Source organism: Mytilus edulis, chromosome 3, assembly GCF_963676685.1.
Source record: "Mytilus edulis chromosome 3, xbMytEdul2.2, whole genome shotgun sequence".
In the NCBI taxonomy this organism is placed as follows: domain Eukaryota; kingdom Metazoa; phylum Mollusca; class Bivalvia; order Mytilida; family Mytilidae; genus Mytilus; species Mytilus edulis.
In genome coordinates, this window is record NC_092346.1 from 86,101,238 (window position 1) to 86,107,928 (window position 6,691).

The window sequence follows — 6,691 nt, forward strand, 5'->3', positions numbered from 1 at the left end:
TTCAATTTTGCAGATTAAATATAGTTACAAAAACATATAGCAGTGCGTTTTCAATAAAAGACCACAAGAAATTTAAGGTTATGTCTTTTATGCCAACTACTTGCCATTTTAAAATGTACTTACTGCCTATCCATAGACTTACGCACTGTCCTTTGTTTCCACCAAAACTGTATGTGTGCATGCAGAATAGAAGGATGAACATCGCCTGTATAAAGAACAAATGTTTTAACTTATATTCCCAATAAAAAAAAGAAAATACAAGAGGAAATAAAAAAAACATGCAGAAGGTCTAGCAAACTAATGACGAAGAACAAAAGAGTAAAAAAATTCAGACAACAGTCCATAAACGCACAAAAACTACGAATCAATGATCATATTCGCGTTACCAGAAAATAACCCATGCATGCACCAGCACAGATGATTCTCTACATGACAGATGATCATAAGTCGCCGTAATAAGAGTAAAGGTGATCCAGACTGAGGATATTATTCAAATTTCATTTCTGACAGATGTATTATTGTCTATGATTTTTCTTTTGTAAATAATTTAGTTGCAATGTTTCCAATGTTTAAATTGTTTTCAAAATAATTTTCAATAGTTAATTCCTTTTTAATACAGTTTTATAGATATATTGTTTGTTTCTTGTCTGCAAATACCCGAAACAAGTCAGAAATTCAGACGGCAGGTATAGTCACGATGAATTTAACATAAGTGTTCACAGCCAAAATTAATCAGCGTCAGGAGCTCTGCCTGAAATATTTCAGGAATGCTCCATAGTTTGATTTTATGATATCCTGAGTAATATCCTAACCTCCAAATTGGAATTGACCTCCACTTTTAAAAGGTTGACTTTTCATTATTGAAAAGGTCCTTATATGTTTCATGAAATTCTTTTTTTATTTATTATTTCACAATTATTTCAGGACCTCCATTATTAAGTTCAGTCCTTTAATATTCATGAAGGTTCACAGTTACTTCAGAATTATTATCATTAAAAATAAAAACTTATGGTTTATCAAATAGTTGTATAGACATTTACAGATGATCTATATATTTACAAAACAGTAACCAAGATGTGAAGATTAATAATATTTGTAGTAATTTTGAAAGTATGTTCATAAATGGAATTTTGGTGCATAGCTGACACTAGTACTTTATATATAATTATGCTGATGACAGAACGTTATTTTTTGCTGATTATGATAAACAGAATGTTATAAAAAAAAAATTAGAAAGTGATAGTCTCAAAATGCTTGACTGGTTTGGTTATAAATAGACAACGTCATGACGTATAAGATAAGACCAATAGACAAACAATTATAGTACACAAAACAACACAGAAAACTAAGACTGAGCAACACGAACCCCACCAAAATGCTAATCCAGTTAAATTTCAAGCTCTGACAATTGGTAAAAACATTTTAATCATGATATTGTTTATAATTTTAAAGGAAATAGAATAGAATGTGAAAATGATGTAAAGCTTCTGATAGTTACACTAGAGTACAGATTAGATTTTGATAAACCTAGATATGAGAACGGTAAGAAGGCCTCTCGTCAACTTAACTAAAAAAGTTAAAAAAAAAAAAAAAAAAAAAAGAAAAAAAAAAAAATCAAACTCAGATGAAAATTAAAAATGGAAAGTCCCTTAGCAAATGGCAAAATCAAAAGCTCTAACACATCACACAAATGGATAATAACTTTCGTATTTCTGATTTGGTATAGGCATTTTCTTGTGGTGAAAATGGTGGGTTACACCTGGTTTTATAGCTATATAAACCTCTCACTTGTATGACAGTCGCATAAAATTTCATTAGATTGACAACGACATGAGAACTAAACAAACGGACATGATAGGTAAAAGTGTCAAAAATAGGAGTACAGCAGTCAACATCGTGTTATCATAATCTTGATCCCTATAAAAACAAACAAATATGTAAACAAAGAAACATAAAAAGGCATATATATCTATATCATTAACGGGAAGCTTAATACGAAAATTTATGATAAAAGAGATGATTTTTCATTTCCTATCGTTAGTTATCCATTTTTAGATGGTGCATGACGTTCCCTTGTCACCATCTTATGGTGCTTATGTGTTTATATATCTCAACTTGTACGTTGTCACTTTATTTTCGATTTATGAGTTTGACTGTCCCTCTGGTATGTTTCGTCCCTCTTTTGTACGATTCACTCGTTTATGTAACAACGTATTAGATTTTAGTGAGAGAAATTTATGTATTACTGAAAAATTATTACACCAGGGTTTTCGATATCATAAACTAGTCAAAACATTTACTAAAGTTTACCATCGGTATAAGGAAATCATTCGTAAATATAACTCAACATGCAGACATCTTATACGTTCAGGTATTTCACATCCAATCTTTTATGGTAATATTCTTTACAAAGCACAAAAATATCAGTATTCACCTCAAAAGCTAACAAAACCTTTGAACAGACTTATTAAGAAGGGATATAGTTACGATACTGTTGTCAGGTCATAAAAGATTGCATATCTTGGCTTTAATAATGATTCACTTATAGGGTCTTAACATCAGAATTAAACACATTTATTATAAACCAGTTGTTGGCATGACACGGGTTATGTTCTTCTCATATATTTCATGATGGTATAATACTAAACCCCTAACAGAAGGGATTATGCCTGATATTCATATGATGAAGACATAATCTTTCAATCAGTTTAATTGAGGTCTGGAGCTGGCATGTCAGTAACTGCTAGTAGTCTGTTTGATGAGACTGTCATCAAAGTGAGAGGGTTATCGCTATAAAACCAGGTTTAATCCACCGTTTTCTACATTTGAAAATGCCTGTACCGAATTAGGAATATGACAGTTCTTGTCCATTCGCTTTTGATGCGTTTTGTTATTTGATTTTGCCTTGTGATTATGGACTTTCCGAATTGATTTTCCTCTTAGTTCAGTATTTTTGTGATTTTACTTTTTGTTATTTATGTATTATGTTTATTTCTTTTGTTTCATATTTTGACATCGGACTCGGACTTCTCTTAAACTGAGTTTCACTGTGCGTATTGTTGTACGTTTGTTTTTCTTCATTGGCTAGAGGTATAGGGGAGGGGTGAGATCTAAAAAAACATGATTACCAAACACCCCCCCCCCCCGCAATTTTGCGCCTGTCCTAAGTCAGGAGCCTCTGGCCTTTGTTAGTCTTGTATGGTTTTTAATTTTAGTTTCTTGTGTGTAATTAGGAGTTAAGTATGACGTCCATTATCACTGAACTAGTATACATATTTGTTTAGCTGAAGGACGTCTCCGGTGTGGGAATTTCTCGCTGCATTGAAGACCCATTGGTGGCCTTCTGTTGTTGTCTGCTCTATTGTCGGGTTGTTGTCTCTTTGACACATTCCCCATTTCCATTCTCAATTTTATATAGACATAGCCCATCAGCAAAAACGTAAGACAAGAACACAAAAATTTACCGCAGTATCGGAACGTTTATTTGTCTCGTAAGCTTTATACGGACCTGTTAATCTTTGCCGTAGTTTGGCTAAAGGTTGGACTGGCTTGGCTGTTAAAATTTTTTTTTAAAATTTGCCTCAACACCGAAGACATATAATACAATTTACAATTATACATAATGATATATACAAATAGAAAGACTAGTCAAAGAATAATCAAGAACTTTTCAGAAGTATTAGATCAATACATGGTTGATCTTATGGGAATAAAAGAAGGAAATTAAAAAAGAAATTATAATAATATTACTCTAAATCATAAATGAGTTACTTAAATGAACCTCAATTTATTGCGAACGAAATTTTTACTAAACCTGTACCGGCCAATGCCCAGCATCTCGGTGTTGATGAGGCTTATTAGATGGTAACTTCTGTTTTAACAGGTTTACTTAATCAAATTATTTTATTTAAGTTTATAAAGATGTTAACGTAGTTGCATGCTCTATTGATTCTGATACTCAGATGACCACGTATGACTGCGTATGTCAAATTCGAAGTATAAATATAAAAAATGAGGCAGTATAGATGCCGTGGGTGTTGTTTCTTTTATTTCTAGTTCTGGAGGATATATTAATGGAAACCAATCAGAAAAGTTTGGATTTTTAATTGAAAGAACATCATCGTTATAATATCTGAAAGTAAAATTAAATGATCTTTTTGTTTTATCTTGTTGCTTTTAACAAGTGTCACAAGTGTCTGAAGGAATTCCGACTCAAATGGTACATATTGGTAGATATTTGAAAAGACTTGCTTTGGTCGTCTCACAACTTTTGGTATCCTTTTATTTTGTCAAATCTTAATTATTGACCAGTCACCTAGCATTTTTGTAGTAAAATTTAACATTGAAAAAAAAAATCAAGAGAGAGCCTTCTTCTTCTTCTTCTTCTTCTTTAAGTTTTCCAGTTTTCCATCTGAATAAAGATGATTAATAACTGGTGCATACGTGGCCTATTTATTAAAATTAAGTTATATTTACAAACAGTGCCTTTGGACCATCTCTATCTTTGAAATAGATTCTGAAGTGTGGGGGTCCCAAACTGAGCAAGAGTATTCGAGTTTGGGACGGACAAGTGCTTGGTATGCCTGGCTCTTGATGTTTTGATTTGATGTTTTCAGATTTCTTCGAAGGAAGCCAAGAGTTTTGTTGGCCTTTGATATATTGTCATCTATGTGTTTGTCCCATTTAAGGTTTGATTGTAATGTGATGCCTAAGTACTTAGCAGATGTAACAGATTCTAGTATATGATTGTGGAGAGTGTAATTATGTTTTAAAGGTTGACGTTTAGTTGTTACAGAGAGAACATTACACTTGTCTGGGTGGAAGGCCATCAGCCAGTCCTCTTCCCATTTTGCAGCTGCGTCAAGGTCAGCTTGCAGTTTTAGGCAGTCACTCTGGGATTTAACTGGCATGTATAAGATACTGTCATCAGCAAATAGTCTTAGTTTGCTATGTGTAAGGTAGTCTGGAAGGTCGTTGATATACGCCAAGAATAAGACAGGACCTAAGACAGTACCTTGAGGAACCCCAGAGGTGACTGGGACTGTGCTTGATGATCTTCCATCCAGAACAACTGTCTGGGTTCGATCAGAGAGAAATGCAGAGATCCAATTTAAAGTGTTTCCATTAACGCCAAAATAGTGTAATTTGTATAGTAAGTGACGATGCGGAACTTTATCAAAGGCTTTCGCAAAGTCCATTATTACAAGGTCTGTTTGTGTATTTGAATTGTTTGTGGATTGAAGTTCTTGAATGAAGGAGAGAAGTTGTGTCTCACAAGAACGAGAGTGCCGAAAGCCATGTTGAAGGTCGTACAAGATGTTATTTGATTCGAGATGTTTCATAATGTGTGATGTTACTATGTGTTCCATTAACTTGCAGCAAATACAAGTTAATGAAATAGGTCTATAATTGACCGGTTTATGCTTATCCCCTTTTTTATATGCTGGTGCGACTCTAGCATGTTTCCAGTCGTTAGGTGTAATACCAGTGTTGTATGATTTGTTAAAGATTAAGCATAGTATTGGTGCAATTTCTGTCTTCATTTCTTTCAGTAAGCGGCCACTGATATTATCTGGGCCGGTGGCTTTATGTGGTTGATCTTATTTAAGAGTTTTTCGATCCCATTTGGTGTTATATGTAATTCGCTGATATTAGGATGTGAACTGATGCCTTTGTTTGGTATTGGGTCATCTGTAACTGGGGTAAATACAGATTGAAACTGTTCGTTTAAGAGATTTGCTTTCTCTGTGGCGTCTGTAATGATGTTGCCGTCCTTCTTTAGTGCAGAGATACCAGATTTGTCAGTTCTTATTGACTTGATGTATTGAAAGAGTTTCTTAGGTTTGCTCTGATTTTGTATTTGAATGTCTGGTTCATTAATTGGAAGATCACATATAAGTTTTTCAATATATTCCCAGTAGCCTTGAGATTTGTTGATGAGGATTATGATAAGTTCATATGAAGATTTAGCTGCTCTTTGGTCGGGTTGATGTCTCTTTGCGAGTTTTAGAAATCATCGGAAAATGGCAATTTTAATCAATTTTCTACTAATCATTTTAGTGATTTTACCTAATTCTAGAAGGATAGTTAAATTCATGCCAATCCAACCACAGTCACTTGTCTCAGATTTTTTCCCCTATATACCCTAATATAACACTAAGGTATATAGGGAATTTATTTCTGAGACAAGTGCCTGTGAATCCAATGCCTGCAAATAACTTTTATTTTTGGTGCTTTGCCTAATTATAGTGTGCTATAATTACTTATGTGTTTTAAGTGCTTTATATGCTTTTAATATAGATTGCTTAGCTGTACTTTTAATATTTCTGCATATTCTAACATATCTAACTTCTAATGTATATGTATACAAGACACAATAATAGATATTTTAATAAATATGCTTCAATATATAATTTGTTTTGTTTAGGCCTTGTGTATGTAACTTTTAGCGGGGACTATTATACTTGCAGTCCCAGCTTAAAGTAGTATGTTTGCCGTCTGTTTTAAATTGCATGTTTTAAATATTGTGTTTGTAATAAGACGATATAAAAGCTCAGTAGAGCTTATATTTTCTGTATACTGATATTCGTCTATAAATAAAGCTTTTGAACTTGAAATCTTATGATCATGACAATTTGATGCACATTCTTATCTGTCATTTCTACTGACGAATGAATGTGTAAACCGGAAA